Raw genomic sequence first — 23,022 nt, forward strand, 5'->3', positions numbered from 1 at the left:
GAAGAAACTGGGGCACATACTGAGGGTCACTGAAGGTGGCATTATGTAGAGAGTCTTTAAAAGCTTTAAGAGGAGTACGGCACTTACGTCCGTAGAGCATCTCATAAGGAGATACTCCTAGAGACTCATTTGGGAAACTTCTGAAAATGCACATGATGATGTCAAGTTGTTTATCACAGTCGTTCATAGTTTCATTGCAAAATTTCTTAACGAGTGATTTTATAGCCTGGTGACTACGTTCAAGAGTACCCTGTGAAGCAGGATGATAGGGGCTGGACAATTCCAGAGTGATGGTGAATTCTTCCAGTGACTTCTTGAAGAGATCACTGGTGAAGTTGGTGCCACAGTCACTTTGAATCTCCCGAGGAAATCCATATTGTGTAAAAATCTTCAATAGTTGTTTCACCACCGTAGCAGCCGTAATGTTCTTTACAGGAACTGCTATGGGGAATCTGGTGGTTGGACACAGGATGGTTAGTATATAAGCGTTGCCATAACTGGTCCGGGGTAAAGGACCAACACAGTCTATGATGAGTCTGTGAAAAGGTTCCGAAGGCACCGGGATAGGAATCAAAGGAGCCTTGGGAATCGGGATGTTAGGTTTTCCTGCCATCTGACATGTTTGACACTGTTGTACATAAGTTTTTACATCTTTAATCATACCTGGCCAGTAGTAGTCTTGTCGGATTCCGTGATAGGTTTTACTAAAACCGTAGTGAGAAAGCGCTCCATGGGCCAGGTGTATTATATCAGGCCGTAGGCTGGTGGGGAACTACTAGTTGGTCAACATTAGCCCAATCGTCATCCTCCGTTAGTTTACTGGGTCGTCAAGTAAAAAGGGAAAAACACGCAAAACAAATCGTATAAACAATGAAACTTTAATTGACTTTAAGCAAATATAAACAAAGATAATCCCTTGGTTATGTACAGTGCGAATTAAACAAAAATACAAAGACAAAAAAACAATATAAAATAAAATAATGGTTACGTTACTCTACAATGAACAAGACAAAAAATGAGTTAAAGGTGCTGAGAATATTGGCTGGCTGAAAACCTCCACTAATTCACAGAGTGTATGCTAGATAGAAGTATCAGACTTTAGAGCACAGAATATTCCAAATTCAACTGCTCGTGCACGCTTAGTCATAGGTTATGCAGATGGCGCTGAAGGTGGCATATTATGGGTAAAGTAAAAGTTGTTCAATTTGTTTATAAATTTATTTATGAAATGGTTACAGAAAAGGCTGCAACTGGTCCAAGTTTCAGCATCACACCCTAAACAGAAAAGGAGAAAAAAATACACAACGTATTATGCAACGAATTTTCAACATTTTGAAAAAATGTCAGGGAACACATGTGTCAACTATAATCAATTCTATAACACTCAGATATTAAAATTAGCATATAATAAATGATTGATGTTAGCAGATTTATCAAAAAAGTGTTTAGTGCAATAATATAATTATTCAAAGTTACCCTTCCAAAAATATGCAATATATGATGGATATAAATATTTATAAAATCAATAAATCGACTTTGGACTAAAATCTCATAGCCGTTTTGTAGAAGCACAAACTCTACATATAAGGTGTAATTTGCATGTAAATTGATTAAAAAATGAAAGCTGTGACACACAATGAAGTTGTAAATTACTTACCTGAGTAAAATCAGATCAAAGTTTGGCCACCTGTTGCCGAGCTTGACATCTATCGATTTCGTTCATAATTGGCACCCTTGCAGATAGGCATCCGTTGAGCAAGGTGTGCAAGTTCCATGCAAATCCCCTGATAACAAACGAAAGAAAAAAATGAAAAAAATTGAAAAAAAAATTATTATATATTATATATTATATATATATATATATATATATATATATATATATATATATATATATATATATGTATTATATATAATATATAATATATATATTATATATAATACATATAATATATATATATAATAATTTAATATAATATAATATATTATATATAATAATTTTTTTTTCAATTTTTTTCATTTTTTTCTTTCGTTTGTTATCAGGGGATTTGCATGGAACTTGCACACCTTGCTCAACGGATGCCTATCTGCAAGGGTGCCAATTATGAACGAAATCGATAGATGTCAAGCTCGGCAACAGGTGGCCAAACTTTGATCTGATTTTACTCAGGTAAGTAATTTACAACTTCATTGTGTGTCACAGCTTTCATTTTTTAATCAATTTACATGCAAATTACACCTTATATGTAGAGTTTGTGCTTCTACAAAACGGCTATGAGATTTTAGTCCAAAGTCCATTTATTGATTTTATAAATATTTATATCCATCATATATTGCATATTTTTGGAAGGGTAAATTTGAATAATTATATTATTGCACTAAACACTTTTTTGATAAAACTGCTAACATCAATCCTTTATTATATGCTAATTTTAATATATATATATATATATATATATATATATATATATATATATATATATATATATATATATATTATATGCTAATGCTAATATATATGCTAATATATATATATATATATATATATATATATATATATATATATATATATATATATATATATATATATATAATATATATATATATATATATATATATCCTGCACATACATATTACAATTATTACCAAATATCAAATTATAACACTAAAACATACTAACCTATTGAAATTGGTCCGAATTGTGGGTCCTCAAGGTGGCACTGCATTGGGCACTAGTAGGCACTTGCATAATTGCTGGATCACCTTCCTCAGGAGCCTGTCTCGGCTTGTTGGAGGGAGGGAGGTCTAGGAAGGTGTGTGAGGAGGGTTGAGGAAGGTGTGTAAGGAAGGTTGAGGAGGTGTGTGAGGAAGGTTGAGGAGGTGTGTGAGGAAGGTTGAGGAGTTGTCGGTGCGCCACCATCTCTCACTGGATATTACTCTTCTTCGCGCTAAAGCGGCTTTCTTTTACTGATAAAGACGGCGACCGAGTGCCAGATTTGCTGCTCTTATCTTCTGGCACTATCTCTTTATAAGAGTTTGTGCAGAAGACGCAACAATGCGCTATTCAAGGAACGATAATGGAGCGCGCGTCTACACAGTCCGCACTCAATCGGACACACAAGGTGACTGAGGACTGGGACCTCCCTGTGGCCCAACCACGGATGAGAAGGTTGCCAATGAGTGTATATTTACTCCTTATGCATACATAGATATTTACGACGTTATTACGAAAAATTTGACGTTTAGATCGTACGACGCAATACCTTTGGCGCGCCACAGCCGCGGGGCACCGAATTCTGACCAATAACGCATGGAAATGTACCATAAATACGTCAATTTATATCGTAAAAATATTCTGATTGCACCAGAGTGTTGCCAGAACTACGTAGTATTTTCATAAATATTTCACAAAATTACGATTTTTCCCTGAATTTTTTCGTGTCGTATGGCCCCTGAAGTCGAGTGGAGTCGCTGATTCACCAATGGGAAGCGTGCTGGCTGGAAGTGGTAGTTTGGTGATAGACGAGGGTTGTGCACCGACAGCGAGGGGAGTTTGGAGAGCGAGTGTAGGGTACGTATCCCCCCTGTAGAAACGTATTCTGATCGAAACTGTGAACGCCAAGAAATCCGGACTCCACCTGCCAAAGATCATTGGAGAATATAAACCTGGATATGCGTATGGAAATGTCAAGACGCACAAGCCTGGAAACCCACTTCGGCCAATCATTAGCCAGATACCCACACCCACGTACAGACTGGCGAAGCGACTCAACGGCCTGCTGACTCCTTATGTTCCTTGCGCCTTCAGCCTGAAGTCTCCAAAGGAATTTGTGGACTTACTGCGGGGCACACGGGCCACAGGGATAAGAGCCTCGTTGGACGTAGAATCGCTGTTTACCAACGTACCTGTGGACGAGGCAATCGGAATGATAGCCGACAGAATGTATCGTGATCCAGCCTGTACTCCTCTTGACATGCCAGAAAGTATTCTGAGGAAACTACTCCAAGCTTGTACTAAAGAGGCACCCTTCTTGAGCCCGGATGGGCACATGTATAAGCAAGTAGATGGGGTCGCCATGGGTTCTCCCCTAGGTGTCCTGTTTGCAAACTTCTACATGGGTACCATCGAGCAAAAAGTCTTAGTCGACATGAACTTGAAACCGGCCATATACTGCAGGTATGTTGACGACATTTTTACACAGGTACCTGATGTCAGACATCTGCAGGAGCTGAAGGAGGCATTTGAGCAGAGTTCCGTGCTGCGTTTCACTTACGAGACGGAAAAGGATGGGAAGCTGCCTTTTCTAGATGTAACAGTCATGGAAAAGGGCGGAGGTTTCCACACTGCAGTCTACACTAAGGAAACAAACATAGGAATGTGCCTAAATGCCAGCAGCGACTGCCCCGACAGGTACAAGAGGAGTGTTGTTAACGCATACGTCGACCGTGCTCTCAGCCACAGCTCAGAATGGAAGCAAGTCGACGAAGAACTCTGTAGGGTAAGGCAGGTCCTAGTCAATAATGGCTTCTCCAATGGTTTCATCGAAGACATCATAAGCAGGAATGTGAAAAGCCATGCAACCTCTGAAGAGACAACTAACACAACACCTATACCCCCTATTAGACTATTTTACAGGAACTTCTTTTCCACAGCTCATAAAACGGAGGAAAGGGTCCTGAAAGATATTGTTAATAGAAACGTTATCCCTACAGACAAAAATCAGAGGATACAACTGACGATTTACTATAAAACCAGAAAAACGGCCAGCCTACTCATGAGAAACTCTCCAGACACAAAACAGAACGCTTTAAAAGAGACTAACGTCGTCTATGCCTTCAAATGCCCACTTGGGGACTGTAAGCTCCAAAAAACCCAGTATATAGGCAAGACAACAACATCTCTTTCTAGGCGTTTAACGATGCATAAGCAACAGGGCTCCATTAAGGAACATATAATCTCTTCCCATAACCAAACCATCGCCAGAGAAATCCTAGTAAACAACACAGAAATCATCGATAGATACAGCGATAGCAGGCGGCTTGACGTTTGCGAGGCACTACACATCAAGAAGTCAACACCAGCAATCAACAGCCAATTATTGCACAACTATATTCTACCCACCTCAAGACTCCGCTCCAATATAGAAGCATCAAGAAATATGGACCAATAGGCTTTCTACAAACACTTCTATTCAATACCCATTGTTTCTGTTCTGTCTTGTGTTGATACTTTTAATACCCTATTAATATCCCCTCCTGTTCTGTCTTGTGTTAATGCCACATCACCCTTCCCACCTCACTCAAATGTAGATATAATATCAGAGAGACGTAAGTTCTAATCAGTTGTGTATTTGTGAAGTCTTTGAAAATGTAATAAGTTTTACGAAACGCGCCCGTGTCGCATCAGACTAGAAATAAAAATGAATTTTGGAGAAGTGATTTTTGATTTACCTCCAACAGTGAAGCGTAATGTACGAAAGATTGAGAAAATTCGTGTTAGAATTATTAATCTTACTTTTTCGGTCATATTTAATAATATATGTCTACAGGAAAGACTGCTACCAAAATATACTAATATATATATATATATATATATATATATGTCGTACCTAATAGCCAGAACGCACTTCTCAGCCTACTATGCAAGGCCCGATTTGCCTAATAAGTCAAGTTTTCATTAATTAATTATTTTTCGACTACCTAACCTACCTAACCTAACCTAACCTAACTTTTTCGGCTACCTAACCCAACCTAACCTATAGAGATAGGTTAGGTTAGGTTAGGTAGGGTTGGTTAGGTTCGGTCATATATCTACGTTAATTTTAACTCCAATAAAATAAAATTGACCTCATACATAAGGAAATGGGTAGCTTTATCATTTCATAAGAAAAAAATTAGAGAAAATATATTAATTCAGGAAAACTTGGCTTATTAGGCAAATCGGGCCTTGCATAGTAGGCTGAGAAGTGCGTTGTGGCTATTAGGTACGACATATATATATATATATATATATATATATATATATATATATATATATATATATATATATATATATAGTAGAATACGTTTCTACAGGGGGGATACTAGTCTTGAATGTAGTATTTTGATGTTATGGACGTACTGAAATAACATGATGTAGGAAAGAGCAGGCCAAATCTCTCTTGAAAGAGATAACCGTCACACTATGTATTTACATATGTAGGTTAGCTTAGCATTTTAAAAGCACTGAATCACCTTCTGTGGTTGATTGTTCAATAAACCCCTTAACTATATGTTTAACATATCTCTAACCCTGTCCATGGAGGACAGAAGAAAATGTATATATGCTGGTTAGCATAGTAACTGTGTGGCTACGTCTGTGGTAGAAAATAATATTAATAAAAAAAAACTTTGAGTGTAAAGAAGTGTCAGTAATCCTTCCGCTGGTGATTACAATAAATACCTTTGGAATTTATATAATGACACTGATTACCACCCAAATTTCTTGTATGTATATTCAATTTAATATTATATGTACCAGCCTCTTCAAGAGGTAGTATTTTAGCCTAGTGACTGAAAATTTATCTCAAGGCTACTACCATCAGTACCTGCTCAAAATTTATGAGCGAGTATCCAAGTTACATTAGAGCCAATATTATAAGGTCTACAAAGTATACAAAGCAGCCACTATGGCTAATTCACAGAAAACAGAACGTGATTTAGCAGCACTTAAAGGTAACTTGATAAGACTACTCAATAAAACTGAGTATTTGTCATAAGAGTCATTTGTCATTAATCATTTGTCATAAGAGTTGATTTCATCAAACTGAAAATAGATCTATGGGTGGCTGATTTCAAATTCGATCAAGGGAAAAGAATTATGGATTCTTACAGAAATGAGCTCCTTGCTACTGATACTGAAACTATCAAGAGGGAACAAATCATGCTCGACCTATCCAAGTATGAGGATGAAACTGAAGCTAGTTGGATCAATTTTCCAGGATGCTTGCACCAGAGCAGGGAGCCAGTACTTCAAATGAAACAGATGATACTATGGATGACCTGGATAAGTATGAGGTTGAATTCAAACCAGGATAAATCCTTTCATCAAAATAATCGCACAGTGTAAGGCTACACTGCTTCCGCTAAAAAAAACAGAACCAGACATTTAACTGCATTCAATCAGATTGCCCACAATGTCTGGAACAGAGGATGAAAGTTGGGATAACTTCTTGATTTTTTTTTTATGCTGTAGATTCTAAACCCTCAATCCTTAAAACCACCATATTAACGTACAGCGTCATCTTAGGGGTGAAGCTGAAAAGATGGTGTCAAATTTAATCGTAAATAATAACAGCTATGATCTCGCAGTCCAGCTCCTTATAAAGAGATGGATAATTATGCTCCTTGTAAGGAACAAGGATAATAATGCTGACAGAGCTGTTACACTCCTAGTTCACAAGTTGTTGGATTTACCATCCACGGATATATCCACTGATTCATTCCAAGAATTTAGATTAGAGCTTATAACGTCTTATAACGCAAAGTACTTAGCGTTATAGTTTATCTGAATAATGCAGATTTGTTAACTAAAGTTATTGTATGAAGCAAATTATGCAGTGAAACACGGAAAAAGTTGTGTACATTACATAACAAATCATCCCTGAAAGTACAGGAGATTACTAAATGTTTTCGCTTCATTGAAGAGAGACAATAAGCGAATGCAGATGGTAAACCAACACCTAATCCTTCAATAACCACCCATAATAAACCGCCGAGTACTCATTAGTACACCTATAAAATCTAAAACATCTACCTCCACTAAAAGGTGGAAACAAGGCAGTGTGGGCACATATGTAGTGAATCCCTCCAAACCTACAGTCACTGTGTCACCCAAGTCGATGACTCCCAGAGGTGCTGTAGGATGGAGAGCGTGTTTGTTCTACCATGAAGAGCATTCAATATATTATTGCCCAAATTACCCTGATCATGATACATATGTGAAGCGACTCATGGAGTAGCATAAATGCACCAGGTGCCTGGTATTGGAGTCACATGACTCCAATACCTGTGCAATCCAACTACACACCTGCAACAGGTGCAATAAGAGTCGACATCACAGAGTACTGTGCGGAGACAAGACCAAAATTACCCAAAACCAAGTTGGAGGAAGAGATTTCTACCACCGTACAGTACTGAAAGGTACGACAGTAATGAAGTGTCCTATCAACGAAGTCTGGCAACTATGTGACTTTGCCCACTGCCCAACAACTACTCATCAAAAACAAAAGGACCAATGTCACCACTCAAGGATTATTTGACCAAGGGTCCCAAAAATACATTTGTCACACAGAAAGTGGCAGATTATTTAAAATTAAAACCTGTTCGAAAGGTAAAATTAAACATACCAGGGATCCTGAAAAACACAAGACCCCAAAACTACAAAGTGGTCCAAACACTAGTGCACTTAGGCAGTTATGTCCGACCTGTACAGGCCATAGTAGTCGACAAAATCCCATCTGACCTATATATTCATGGTCTAGAGACAACAACCTAATTCCTACTAGAAAAATGAATCAAGTTGGCTGATAATAAAATCACGTTTGATCACCTCACCGAGACTGGAATACATGTAGATGCAGACTATTATCACACATTCATCTCTGGATTTACAAAACAGCAGGGAATGAACCTGTTATTGTTTGCACGAGTCAAATTGATTACTGGCCCAGTAATGAGTCTGAGGAAGCTCACAACTGTAGACAACAAACAAGCAAACCCAGTGATGATTGTGTGACTAGGAGAAGAACAGTCACCACTTAAGTTCAAAGACATGTTTGCAGATGAACTTGATCTACCTGTGCATAGAGTGCAGGATCTAGCACTCTGAGGCATAGTCTCCTGAGCAACCAAGTCCAGACGATACCTGGACATACAAACAAAAACTGGTCTCAGTGGTCTACAAAGATAATTAATACTGGGTCAGGCTACCAAGGAAAGTGAATCATCCTCAGCTACGGGAAAATCATTTAATGGCACGAAACCAATTAAGGTCTCACGTGTTGCACCTGAATAGACAACCTGAGAACCTGAAATTGTACCATAACATAATCCAACAATAGCTCGATAACAAATGCATTGAAGTTGTAACCAATGATAACCTTAAGGTGTTACACTATTTGCCCAAACACGCAGCACTGAAAGACTCAGTTACTACACCAATAAGGATAGAGTTCAACTGCAGTGATAAGGCTAAACAGAATTTTGTCTATTTGAATGACTGCCTTCGAACAGGTCCAAGCCTAACACAGAGGCAATACAACGTGCTACTAAAGTTCTGCTTAGGCGCTTATGCATACATGGACAACATACATAAGGCATTTCTTAGGGTAGGTCTCCAAGAAGAAGCCCACAACTACACCAAGTTCCTTTAGTTAAAGGATCCAAGTGATTCAAACAGTGAAATAATCACATACTGGTTTGCATCAGTTTTGTTTGGTGCTACTTCTTCACCGTTTCCACTTCAATCATCCATAGATATGCCTTTAAAGAAGTGTAACAGCCCAAATAAAACTAAATTACCAACAGCCTGCATGTGGACAATTTCCAAGTAACTACTAGCAGTGAAAAGGAACTGCAAAACATATGTCATAAGGCCAATTGAGAGTTGTTGGAAGCAAATTAGCCTCTACAGTCGTGGTCCTCAAATAATACAATCTTAAGGGGACATAAATAAGTAAAAACTATTCAATTTCAATCAAACATTATTGACTATTTGTATTTACAAAGGTCTCCAACTGATTCATGTTTCAACATCGCAGCCTAAACACACAGGAAGAGAAAAAACTTCGTATTTCTCAAAGAATTTTCACTATTTTCAAACACAAGTGACACCAAACACAAGTGACAACTGAAATCATTTTTATGACACTCAGCTAACATAATATCATCTAATAAAGGATTTAATCTCAGAGTTTTATCCAAAATATTTTTAGTTTTACCAATACAAATTTTTACAAGTCACCCCCAAAATTATACAACAAAATTATGAATATAAAAACTTATAAAATAAATAACTGGAGTTATGAAACAAATAGTGAGAACATTTTGTAGAGGCCGAAACTTTACATTTAAGGGGTAAGTTTCATTTAAAAATAATTAATAATCGATACTAAAGTTCTATACAAATCGCCTGATAATAAAGGTGACAACAAAAATATAAAAAAATTAATTATATATTTGCCAGCACATTTATTTCATATGTAACAAAATATAACACTAAAACATACTAACCCATTATAATTTGTCCAAAATATTGGTCCTCAAAGTGGAACTGCAATGACACCAATAGGCACCAGGCCCATAGCCGGGGTCACCTTCCTAAAGAGCCTATTTTGGCTTGGTGGTGAATCTCGTTTCTTTCTGCATCACTCATCCATGCTAATGAGGTACCAGTCAGTCATGTTATGGTGGTGGACACTGCCCCATCATCAATGGCAGTAGGTGGCACTGTCGTGGCAGATCCAGAGGTGGTGGGCACTGTCCCATCATCAACGGCAGTAGGTGACACTGTCGTGGCAGCTCCTGAGGTGGTGTTCACTGTCCCATCATCAAGGGCAGTAGGCGGCACTCTCATGGTAGCTCTGGAAGTGGTGGTCACTTTCCCCATCATCAACGGCAGTAGGTGACACTGTCGTGGCAGCTCCTGAGGTGGTGGGCACTGTCCCATCATCAAGGGCAGTAGGCGGCACTCTCATGGTAGCTCTGGAAGTGGTGGTCACTTTCCCCATCATCAACGGCAGTAGGTAACACTGTCGTGGCAGCTCCAGAGGTGGTGGGCACTGTCCCCATCATCAATGGCCATAGGTGGCATGGTCATGGCAGCTCTGGAGGTGGTGGGCACTGTCCCATCATCAACGGCAGTAGGTGGCACTGTTGTGGCAGATCCAAAGGTGGTGGGAAATGTCCCATCATCAACGGCAGTAGGTAGCACTGTTGTGGCAGATCCAAAGGTGGTGGGAAATGTCCCATCATCAACGGCAGTATGTGGCACTGTTGTGGCAGATCCAAAGGTGGTGGGAAATGTCCCCATCATCAACGGCAGTAGGTGGCACTGTTGTGGCAGATCCAAAGGTGGTGGGAAATGTCCCATCATCAACGGCAGTAGGTGGCACTGTTGTGGCAGATCCAAAGGTGGTGGGAAATGTCCCATCATCAACGGCAGTAGGTAGCACTGTCATGACAGCTCCAGAGGTGGTGGGTACTGTTCCATCTTCAATTGCAGTAGGTGACACTGTCGTGGCAGCTACGGAGGTGGTGGGCACAGAATCTTCATCAACGGCAGTAGGTGGCACTGTCGTGGCAGTCCCTGATTGAGAACGTTTAGTGATGAGGCAGTCATTGAGAGTAACATATGGAATGTGCAGCGTCTCCTTCCCCCTCACCGCTGATGCTGGGAGGCTACCATGATCCACTCACCTCACTTCGTGTTTGCTCTAAAGCTGCTCTTTGCTGTTGTCGTACATGAATGAGTGCCAATGTTACCAATCTCGATTTCAAAGTCTTTATCTTGGGAGGCATTATGCATCTGAAGTAACAGAGGCATTAATGCAGGGACAAATAAAGTGTGTTGTGCAAAACATTCACACACTAAGGAAAACAACATGTGACTGAGTGAGTAATCCCTTCCACAGAGACTACACTCCTCCCCCAAGATACAGTTGCCAAATGGCATATATATATTATTATGTAAATCGATTTTTTTTCTACTTAATTGCGAAAAATTATACGTTTACAATGTATGATGCAATGCCGTTACTCACACCCAAGCTGCCTGGACTGGAAGAGGGACAATATGGGGTGGAAAATTGCCCATATTTACAGAGGTTTTCATTATTAAAATATATGATTTGCACCATTCTGTTGCCAGAACCCCTTAGTATTTATATAAAAATTTCGAAATATTTAGATTTTTCCAATATTTTTTGAACTCATGCTAGTTCTGATTTGATCAGTTTATCGAATCAGAATTTCCTGACTACCCGACTATCAATGTGAGATGGAATCAATGTGAGATTTTTTCGTCATCATTTTCTAGTATTACGTCCGTCAACTTTAACTGAAAGTCTAGATGGGCCTCCTGAGGAAGGACCTGATTAGCTAACACTCTAAGTATAGTAAGCAACTAATTCTCCACATTAGAGACCATACCAAAAATGACTAGGCACAAGCAAACGCCAAGACCTCAAAAACTTGAGATCCCTTTCACTGAGCCGTCGACCTTCACATATCTCCAACAATCTCCAACTTAGCCAATCTGTCGTGGTGGGCATTCCGCATATCGGCCACGAATTTGTCCTTAATCTCTCCTTGGAGGTCCAAAGCAACAGCTTGAGCTCCTAAGTATTCTAGGGTAATTTCCTACTGGGGCTAATCATCCCCCCCTCCGGGGAGGTTTTTCAGGTATGTGATTGACTTCAGATGAAACGTTTCCCTTGCTGAAGGAGTCAATCCTTAGCCTAGGCTGGGGTCGTGACTTCCCATCCTGTTCCTGGGGTGGACTCACTTCCACACCCCTTGGCATACCGACACTGGCAATGTCGGTTAGGGGGAACTTCCTCGTCCCTTAGGTCACTTTCATTTGCTTCATCATCTTCATGGAAAGTATCTTTATGTACCTCAGGCCGCGCCTGAGCAACTTCTGTAATATCCGTTACACCCTGATCTTGCACTTTTCCACATACTGCCGACACTCCTCCTCAGTGAGAGTGGCTCTATCTTATGGCCGCAGGCCATAGATACCCACGTATAGTGTCAACCATTTCATCATGTAATTCTCATCCATTCTGTGTGTGTACCTAATCGTGACAACCGACAACAAACCACACCCACTACAATACTGTTCTACAATGTTCTGCACACTGACCTTACTTAGGTTTACTCTACTTGCTGAGTCTGAAATTTCTGAGTTTGAACTATAGTTGCATAGCCCAACATTGGGTGCCAGATGGGAGACTTTTTTCTTTCAGGATTTTCTAGTATTACATCCGTCAGCTTTAACCGAACGTCTAGATGGGCCTCCTGAAGAAAGACCTGTATAGCTAACAGGCTAAGTGTAGTAAGCAACTCATTCCCCACTCTAGAGACCATAGAAAAAATGACTAGGCGCGAGCAAACGCCGAGACCTCAAATTCTGAGATCACTTTCACTGAGCCCTCGCCCTTCGCTTATCGCTGGAGCAAATCTAACGAGTAGGTCCTGGGTTCTCACAACATATTTATATAGTTATGTGGTGCTATGAATTCAGCCCAAATCTCATGAAGCAGTCTCAAATGGATAGCAATAATAATTTCAGGCAACATGGAAGAACATATGTAAATCAATAATATGTTGGGTATAACAAAAGACAGCGTTCAACATAACAACATAGTTTATTCAACAAAGTACTAACTACTACAACAACGAAAATTGTAACTAATATTACTGGAAATCCTTCCAGTGACACCTTTACGACAGCTAGACACCAGCCACGAGTAAAACTACAGAATCCTTCCTGCAATCGCGTTGTGCTGCATAAATGAACTAACCTGAACATACTGAGTGCTTACAGAGGTTGCAATCAAGCAAGCAAAACATACTAATCTATAATCACTAATGCAACAACAAGGTAAGTTAGGAGACAAGTCTCTTAGTAACCTCCTATAAGTTACCTTACGCTCTTTGCAGATTTCCTCTGCAGTAGCAATGGCAATGCAATCTGACTAGTAGCCTATCAATGATATTACAATGACTAATGGGGTTACTGGTGTTGGGGGTTCCTCCTCTCTATTATTCTCTACCCTTACTCTGGGGTGAGCAATAGTTACGCTCAAGGTAACTCACCGTAGCCCTGCGGGTCTTCCCTCGATCCTCACGGCGCCACTGCACGCCAGGAGAGTCTCCCAGTCAATCTTAACGGCCTCTTATTAAGAAAGAGTGAGAACACGACTCGTTCACCTCGACTGTCGTGTGCCCTCCCCAACAATAGGGCTCTACGGTTAAACACAAGATCGCCAACTGGTGTTTAAGGTGGCCAGTAACACCCTCAGTGGAATGGTGTATTCAGTGGTAGCCTTGGCAAAGTCACACTCAAAGATCAGGAATCAGGCAGGTACTTATTGTTATCACTCTATGCTTACAGGTATAGTATAGCCACAAGATCAATGGAGGGGATGATAAAAACACTAAGATAGTTTTGTATTTTACTTAAAAGGTATGAAAGATGTCACAAGGCCACACAATAATCGATAAATCAACTGATCCTTACTCGGCCGGTAATTCCCACGGATATTATGCGACCGCAAGAGGGCAACACTCTCCCCTCCTCATCAAGTGTCAAGAACAGCTGATTGCAATGGCCTCTCCGCGCGAACTTTGCTTGTTTTCTAGATTCACGCGCGCTGTTCCTTTATTTTTTCCAATATTACTAGAAACTCGCACACTCGATATTGGCACAAATAAACCGTACTACTCAGTTACACTGTACTCAGGCTCAAACAGTCTTTTCTACAATCAATGCTATAATGATTCACTGTAATGGCTTCACATTGTTATTTATCCAACAATATATTATGAAATATTAACACTGGAGTTTTCAGTACTTTCTCTCGTTGGCGATAACGCAATAATTCACTGTACTCACAAATGATTATTCACTGAATGAACATAGACATATATATGGTTTATAAATCAATCATCAATACATGGAAAATTAATAGTTTCTGGGCACATAGCCTAACCTCCAAATACTGGCATAATCTTATATATATATTTTACCACTATATGTTCATATCAAAATCTATAGAAAGATATACACAACACAGTAAATTTATCACTGGTTCCTGGTGCCTGTACACACCAACAATCAACATGAATATTACAAGCACTCTTGATAGTACTGTCTAGCACCCTGGTGCTTTACCGTGACATAGGTGAGACTTGCTCACGACATATAAAATCTTCAGGCTAGAAAATATAGCCAAATAACATAGCTAACTAAAGGGGAATGGGGAGGGAACTAGAACCACCTACTTCACCCTATCCTCCGATGAGAGTCGAGATGTAGCTCCTGGTCCTCGTGTCGGGAACGCCCCCACACTACACGTCGTCGTGTCCTACCAGAGCCTCTCGTCGTCCCACCGTTTAGCGCGTCGTCTCCGTGCCTCCTCACTGCAGGTCCGTCCTCCTCCTTGACTTCTTGAAGGTTGGAGTCGGTCTCCTGGCCGTCGTCTTCTCCCAGCAACGGCTGTCGCCTACGTCTCAGCTACAGTCGTTCGGTTTCCCCAAATAGTCCTCTCTTCCTCAGCTACCCAGTGGCTCTGTCAGCCACTACGCTGTCACGAACTGGTGAATTGCCACAGACGTCAACATACGTCACTGCACGGCTTCACTGCTACTGGCACAGTACCTGACTGGAGCACTTGTTGCTCAAATAACCGTCAATTCCCTCTTCTGGTTCAACACATGAACTAGGGAAGACTTCTCAGAGTACTGGCGAACTTCCGATGACGCGTAAATCCACGGTAGTGGGAAACAGCTGTCCGACAGACAGGACCACTCGTCGCACGTCCGACCTCTATGACGTGTCGTGTATGACTGCTGGCGCCAGCCCGGCGCGCTGGCCGGACCCCCTTCCTTCGTGACGTCACTTTCGCCACGGGAGGTTTTCATTGGCTCCCGGTGCCACATTGCTGTCGGTGACCAATCCGGTGCCACTGACGTCACACGGTTTTGGCGGGAGATCAGAGAGGCCAGCGCCATCTTGGCTCCCTAAGGGGCCTAAACCACAGGCCAAAATATCACTATTTCACAAATTTCTCTGCTCTCCGAGAACACTTCACTCTCTCCCATATATCAAATTGTAGCCTGCAACGTAGAGAACGCTCGGGAAAAGTAGACATGACTCTTACTGCAGGCGTGGGAGAATTATAAGGGGGGGGAACTCCGTCACACTGGCAACTCCAGCAACCCTACTTGGTTAAATTCTTACGTTAGCACTTCGTCCCTCGGACGATCAACAATCAATGACTAATTGATTACGTTAATATTAAATGTATTACTTACGTTAACTTAATCTTGTCCCCCACAGACAAGTCAAACTGTACAACTGTCAGTCATAACCCGGAATTACATAAACACTTGACCCGCGAAGCATTCAGTGATTATCCCCATTAATCCCTGTACTATGGACAGCTGATTAATCCCAGTGTGAGTTACGTTATCGGTTACTATCGCCCATTTAATAGTTTACTACAGTTTCTATGTACAAAGTGCTAACAGGACGGCAATCACTCATGACTACTTTGAGTCATTAATTACCATCTCGAAGATCAATAAATAATTACACACACATACGTTACTTTTCATATTGGCTCAACAATTATGACATCAACAAAATGAATTCCCTCTGGGGTCCAACATATCTCCAATGAACTCAGGTAAATAGATCACTATCCCATGGACCGATAACTAATCACTATGTCTACATTATTAACAATGACACGGTGATCTAATAAAACTATTAATAATCCCGGCGCAACAAAGGCAACTCAGTTGCAATGTTACTTACTGCAACCACAGTAATAACACACTAAGCTTTGTGACACTATAATTATATATCGTACCTGCTGATCTCACCTGTAGCTCTCAGCCATTTAATGCTAATATGGAACACTAGGGAGATAACACACTCCCGGTCAACTTAGGCAAGTGATTAGCAATCCCACATATCGATAATTACTCACGTAAATTTACGTTACTCTACAGAGCTGTCAGCTGTCACTCCCGACAGCGACGTTACTCATGCTCCACCACAAATCCACCAAATTACGTTAAACAGGTCAGCCACATATATATATATGACAGTGTCAGACCACGGAGGAAAATTTAAACAGGAATTTCCTTAAGTACTTTCGTATATTAATACACCTTTTACGAATTTCTACACCTTTTACGAATTTCTCGCCAACGCGAGAACACTACACGCTCCCACACATGTCAAATTGTTGCCCGCAACGTAAAGAACGCTCGGGTAAAGTGGGTATGACTCTTACAGCTGGCGTGGGAGAAATATAAGGGGGGGGGGGACACCAACACATACCCCTCCCCTTAAAATAAGAGTTATATCAGTTTAGTGTACATGGGACAGGGTATCTACAACCATGTTGTCCTTCCCTCTGATGTGCTTGATGTCCTGCCAGTACTCCTGCAGTAGTAATGCCCACCTCGTCAGTCGTTGGTTGGAGTTCCTCATCTTGTACAAAAAGGTCAGAGGGTTGTGATCTGTAAACACAAGAAGAGGTCTCGCCCCTCCTCCCACGTACACGTCGAAGTGCTTCAGGGCCATTACTAAAGCCAAAGCCTCCTTCTCGACGGTACTATAGGCACGCTGGTACTTCACACAACTCTTGGAGTAGAAAGCTACCGGCCTATGTACCTCACTCCTCTCTTGAGCCAACATGGCCCCTATCCCAACGTCGCTGGCATCCACGTACAGGATGAATCTGGCTGAGAAATCAGGGGATATTAATACTGGGGCCTCCGTCAACAGTTTCTTGGTCTTCTCAAAAGACCCCTGGCAGGCCTCTCCCCACTTCCATCGTACATTCTTGGAGAGTAGTTCGGTCAGTGGATGCGCTATCGTGGAAAAGTTCTTGCAGAAACCACGGTAGTATCCTATCATCCCAAGATAACTCAACAACTCCTTTCGCATCCTGCGTACTGGGTACTCCCTAATGCCTGACACTTTGTGATCTACAGGGGTCACTTCTCCTTGGCCGATGACAGAGCCTAGGTACTCTAAGTGGGCCTTCCCAAACTCGCTCTTGGCTAGGTTCATGGTTAAGTTAGCATCCTCTAGCCTCCTGAACAATTCTTTTAGTCTCTCCAGGTGTGTCTTCCAATCGTCGGCGTACACTACGATGTCATCGATGTATACCGTGCAGCCTTCGGCTCCCCTCAGCAACTCATTCATCATGCACTGGAAACAACTACCACTGTTTTTCATTCCGAAGGGCAACACTTTGTACTGGTACAGCCCGTCCGGTGTTACGAAAGCTGATATCTTCCTGGCCTCGGGAGTCAATGAGATCTGGTAGTACCCCTTGAGCAGATCGACCTTGGATGCATATCTTGCATTGCCCACCTGGTCGATGCAATCGCTCACCCTTGGCATGGGGTGGGAATCTGCTAGAGTGATGGAGTTCACCTTTCTTTAGTCTGTACAAAAGCCGAATGTACCATCGCTTTTCTTCACTAACAAGCATGGGGAACTCCACTCACTGTTGCTAGGCTCTGCAAGGTCATTCTCAAGGAGGTACTCCACCTCCTTCCTCATTAGCTCTCGCTTCTCTGGGCTTACCCTTTAAGCGCTCTGCTTGACGGGCCTGGCGTCCCTCACCTCTACATCGTGCGTTACACTCTTGTGTCGTCGGGGCACGTCGGTGAAGAGAAAGGCATTCTCCCTTAATAGGTTCGTCAGGTCCGCGCTCTGTTGCCCTTCCAGGTGTTGTAGCTTGTCCTCGATCTTCGCCAAACTCTCCGAATTGGTGAGATGGGTGCAACCCGTTCTCGCAAATTTAATAAGTCAATATTGACTTATTAAATATGTGCATAGGTGACATACTTAACATAATAGATACCCTTAAAAAGATTCATAGAAAACACCGACCTTACCTAACCTTGTTAGTATCTTAAGATAAGCATCTTATTGCTTCGAAATTACAATTATTACCTAACCTATAATAGGTATAGGTTAAGTAATAATTGTAAATAAGAAGCAATAAGATGCTTATCTTAAGATACTAACAAGGTTAGGTAAGGTCGGTGTTTTCTATGAATCTTTTTAAGGGTATCTATTATGTTTAGTATATCACCTATGCACGTAGTTAATAAGTCAATATTGACTTTACGAATTTGCGAGAACGGGTTGGATGGGTGCCGTCCGCCCTAGATCGCTTTCCTTCCTCCTCTGGAAGTTCCTGATCCACTTGCATGCACAAAATCATTTTCTGATGTGGGTCTCGAGTCATCGTTCCGTCCTGCTCCGCGGCTCCTCCTTCCTCAGGGAAGAAAGGCTTCAGGCAGTCGACATGACACACCTGTGTCTTGCGGGGTCTATCCGGCTTACCGATTTCATACGTTACAGGACCCAACCGCCGTAGCACCTGGTACGGTCCCCCGAATCGTGACTCGGTAACTCGGCTCTTCCCCCGGCAGCAATACCATCACCTGGGGACCCAAACGGGAACTCTCTCGGCGTAGCTTTCTTGTCATACCATTCCGACATCTTACGCTGCGCCTCCTTCAGATGTTTTCCTGCTAGTTCCTTTGGTAAAGTGAGACGCTCTTTGAACTTCTGAACGTTCTCGTTGACCGTCCCCATGGTCAATTCTGGTGTCCATTGATCCTTCAGCATGGACAGAGGATTTCGCACCTCATGTCAATACACCAGCTGGAACAGTGAGAAACCTAACGACTCTACCACTGCGTTACGTATGGCAAACAACGCAGGGTATACTGCCTCATCCCACTCGCCTCCCTGCTCTGCACAGAACACTCTGAGAACGGTCTTCAAGGTGGAGTGAAACCTTTCGATTGCCCCTTGCGACTGCGGTCGGTAGGGCGACGACCGAATCTGAGTCACTCCCCAACTTGTCACGGTCTGTCTGAACCCTTTGGACTGGAATATACTTCCACAGTCCGTCTGAATTTCCCTGGGCATTCCCACCCAAGAGAAAAATCGTTGCAGCTGCCCGGCTACTCCTCTCGACGTTAAACGCCGCATCGGGACAGCTTCCGGAAATCTTGTCGCGCATATTATTGTCATCAGGTAGGAATTTCCTCGTTTCGTCCGTGGCAACGGTCCCACCCCGTCGACCAACAGACGCTCAAATGCAGGCTCAAACGCAGGAACAGGGACTAACGGGGCCTTTGGTATCGCGGGTTGACTCTTCCCTACCCTCTGGCAAGGTAAGCACGTCTTACAATAACGCCTCACATCGGCGTCCATACCTGGCCAGTAGAAATGATCCCTGATCTTACGCAGCATCTTGGTCACCCCCCAGGTGACCTGTAGAGTCCACAGAGTGTGATAGATCCAACACTGCCACTCTGCACTGGGCCGGCAACACTACCTGGTGCCTCGTACTTAAAGATTCTTCTCCGGCCTCGATCCTCACAGGCCTCCACTGTCTCATCAGCATTCCGTCCTGTATGTAAAAATGAGTGGCCCTCTCAGGACCAACAGGTCCTCTTTGGCCTCATGAATCAATTCGGGGAACTCTATCTGCTGCAACTCTCCAAGACGAGTTCAGTCCACCACAAGAGAACTGGCGAGAGTCACCTGTAACTCACCATCCGGGCTGCCTTCGCCCTCCACTCGTTCTCCGGGTTCCATGAAGAGGTGATCGATTCCCAGGCTGTCGGACGTCTCCTCTTCAGCCCAATCAGATCCACTCCCTCCGTGTCCGTCGCACCACCTTGGAATCACAGCGCATACAGGGATCGCCACTGCAGCGATTCCCTTCTCGTCCCCACAGGCGTCTAACACTCCACCTTTCTCCTTATAGTGCTCCAAGCACTCCTTGCCCTTCACGAGGTTAGGGGGGACACATCCTCCACATGCGTCATTTCCAAGGATGACTTGTGCCTCCATCTTGGACATTGATGCACAAACCCCCACCACTAGGGTCTGGCAGCCATAATCAGAATTCAGAGTCATCTGGTGTAGGGGCATCCTCACTGAGCCTCCCACAGTGAGGATGCTCCCTCCTCCCACATCTTCACTTGCCACCCCCACACTGGTACTCTCGTAACCCTCGGGGAACGGGGTTCTGCTCACCAGGGTAAAATCTGCCCCAGTGTCTCTCAATATCTTCACCAGAATGGGGTCTGCGTCCCTCATCCTTACGGTTCCCTCACACACGAATGGGTGAACTCTTTTCTCCCCACTCAGTACGGGTTCATCCCGCACCCTCTCGGCCATCTGGTCCTCGACCCTCACGAAAGCAACGTTTCCCCGCTGCTTAGGGCGTTTGCATTCCCGCGAGAAGTGTCCGAATCCCCCACAATTGTAGCAGTGGAACTTCCCCAGCGGTGACCTTCCACCACCGCTCGCTCTGGCAACGCCTACAGAGGCCGTCGCTCCGTTGGTCTTCCTCGCGCCTTCCGTCGTCTCCTTCATCGCAGCAACAGCTCCTGAACTCTCAGCTTGGGACTTCTTTACCGGCTCCACAGCACTGTCTCACTGTGACAGCACGAATTTCTCGCCAACGCGAGAACACTACACGCTCCCACATATGTCAAATTGTTGCCCGCAACGTAAAGAACGCTCGGGTAAAGTGGGTATGACTCTTACAGCTGGCGTGGGAGAAATATAAGGGGGGGGGGAACACCATCACATACCCCTCCCCTTAAAATGAGAGTTATATCAGTTTAGTGTACATGGGACAGGGTATCTACAACCTTGTTGTCCTTCCCTCTGATGTGCTTGATGTCCTGCCAGTACTCCTGCAGTAGTAATGCCCACCTCGTCAGTCGTTGGTTGGAGTTCCTCATCTTGTAAAAAAAGGTCAGAGGGTTGTGATCTGTAAACACAAGAAAAGGTCTCGCCCCTCCTCCCACGTGCACGTCGAAGTGCTTCAGGGCCATTACTAAAGCCAAAGCCTCCTTCTAGACGGTACAATAGGTACGCTAGTACTTCACAAATTTCTTGGAGTAGAAAGCTACCGGCCTATGTACCTCACTCCTCTCTTGAGCCAACATGGTCCATATCCCAACGTCGCTGGCATCCACGTACAGGATGAATCTGGCTAAGAAATCTGGGGATATTAATACTGGGGCCTCCGTCAACAGTTTCTTGGTCTTCTCAAAAGACCCCTTGCAGGCCTCTCCCCACTTCCATCGTACATTCTTGGAGAGTAGTTCGGTCAGTGGATGCACTATCGTGGAAAAGTTCTTGCAGAAACCACGGTAGTATCCTATCATCCCCAAGATACTTCAACAACTCCTTTCGCATCCTGGGTACTGGGTACTCCCTAATGGCTGACACTTTGTGATCTACAGGGGTCACTTCTCCTTGGCCGATGACAAAGCCTAGGTACTCTAAGTGGGCCTTCCCAAACTCGCTCTTGGCTAGGTTCACGGTTAAGTTAGCATCCTCTAGCCTCCTGAACAATTCTTTGAGTCTCTCCAGGTGTGTCTTCCAATCGTCGGCGTACACTACGATGTCATCGATGTATACCGTGCAGCCTTCGGCTCCCCTCAGTAACTCATTCATCATGCACTGGAAACAACTACCACTGTTTTTCACTCCGAAGGGCAACATTTTGTACTGGTACAGCCCGTCTGGTGTTACGAAAGCTGATATCTTCCTGGCCTCGGGAGTCATTGAAATCTGGTAGTACCACTTGAGCAGATCGACCATGAATACATATCTTGCACTGCCCACCTGGTCGATGCAATCGCTCACACTTGGCATGGGGTGGGAATCTGCCACAGTGATGGAGTTCACCTTTCTGTAGTCTGTACAAAAGCAGAATGTACCATCGCTTTTCTTCACTAGCAAGCATGGGGAACTCCACTCACTGTTGCTAGGCTCTGCAAGGTCGTTCTCAAGGAGGTACTGCACCTCCTTGCTCATCAGCTCTCGCTTCTCTGGGCTTACCCTACAAGCGCTCTGCTTGACGGGCCTGGCGTCCCTCATCTCTAACTCGTGTGTTACACTCTTGTGTCGTCGGGGCACGTCGGTAAAGAGAAAGGCATTCTCCCTTAATAGGTTCGTCAGGTCTGCGCTCTGTTGCTCTTCCATGTGTTGTAGCATGTCCTCGATCTTCGCCAAACTTTCCGAATTGGTGAGATGGGTGCCGTCCGCTCTGGACCACTTTCCTTCCTCCTCTGGAAGTTCCTGATCCACTTGCATGCACAAAATCATCTTCTGCTGGGGGTCTCGAGTCATCGTTCCGTCCTGCTCGGCGGCTCCTCCTTACTCAGGGAAGAAACGCTTCAGGC

Source organism: Procambarus clarkii, unplaced genomic scaffold (assembly GCF_040958095.1).
Source record: "Procambarus clarkii isolate CNS0578487 unplaced genomic scaffold, FALCON_Pclarkii_2.0 HiC_scaffold_234, whole genome shotgun sequence".
NCBI classification, from domain to species: domain Eukaryota; kingdom Metazoa; phylum Arthropoda; class Malacostraca; order Decapoda; family Cambaridae; genus Procambarus; species Procambarus clarkii.